Raw genomic sequence first — 1,077 nt, 5'->3', positions numbered from 1 at the left:
AATCCATCACAGAAATTCAAGAAGAGAAAACTTAAGGGGAAGGAGAGAGGAGTGGAAATAAAATATTTAAAAGTTGCAAGTAATCATTTCTACTTAATATGAAGAAGAATTTTATTTTGGAAAAGGTCCCAAAATTAGATGGTCACTTGGGGGGTGGGGAGTACCTTCCTAGACAGGAAAGGTAATAGGCATAGATAAGCCCTTGATGAGGATATTGTAAAGGAGACTCAAATTTAAGGTGCATATAAGATCCCACACTAAATATCTGTGATTGAGAGAAATAGCTGTAAGATGGTAAAAGTCAGAATGCATAAGAGGTTTAGAAAACCACACTGGAGCTGAAGGAGACATTACTTTTGGTTAAGAATAAATAATAAGGGAAAAAGTGACCTGAAGCTCTGGAGTTTTATGTCGGGTACTGAACGCTCTGGAACATTGGAGGAGGAGCAGGATTTTGTGAGAAAGACTTATTTTTTGATATATTGATTCCTTCAGAAGCCATTTGAATATTTAATGTGGTCTGCCCTAGGACCTGGAACAACAAAGATGAGCCAGAACAAAAGTCCCTGACTCATGAAGTTCTTCACTTTAATGCAGGAAACATACACATGAGCAGATAGCAATAATATGTGATAAGGTGGAGATAGGACACAGAACTGAGACATCTAACCAAAGAAATAGAGATGTCAGAAAACTCGTTCTAGAGGAACGTGGAGTTGGCTATAAGGGAAAACTTCCTGAATAAAAGCATAAAAGAAAAGAAAAGAAGAAAACTTCACAATTTGTGCAGTGAACTCTAAAAAGTTGAGGGTTGCCTTATTCATTCAACAGATATTTATGAGATGGCCATCATGTGTCAGCCACTGTTCCAGGCTCTTGAGAAATATCAGTGAGCAAAACAAAGATCCATGCCCTCAGAGTTTACATATTGGGGTAGGAGAGCAGGGAGATAAACCATGAATAAATTATGTGATATTCTAGAAGGCTTAAGTGCTGTGGAACAAGAGAAAATAAAGCCAGGGAGAGGGAGCTCTAGAGGAAGGTCACAGGTTGCAATAAAAAATAGAAGGATAGGCT

At 38.1% G+C, this 1,077-nt stretch overlaps 1 protein-coding gene across 2 annotated transcripts in view; it reads left to right on the top strand.

Moving 5' to 3' along the window:
• The window catches only part of CKLF (chemokine like factor), a 16,533-nt gene that overhangs the window by 990 nt on the left and 14,466 nt on the right, over positions 1-1,077 (top strand). The window lies entirely within an intron of this gene.

Source organism: Otolemur garnettii, unplaced genomic scaffold (genome assembly GCF_000181295.1).
Source record: "Otolemur garnettii isolate 467f Iridium unplaced genomic scaffold, OtoGar3 scaffold00151, whole genome shotgun sequence".
Classification (NCBI taxonomy): Eukaryota; Metazoa; Chordata; class Mammalia; order Primates; family Galagidae; genus Otolemur; species Otolemur garnettii.
The sequence above is the reverse complement of the archived record's forward strand: the minus strand, read 5'-3'. Positions and strand labels throughout refer to the sequence as shown.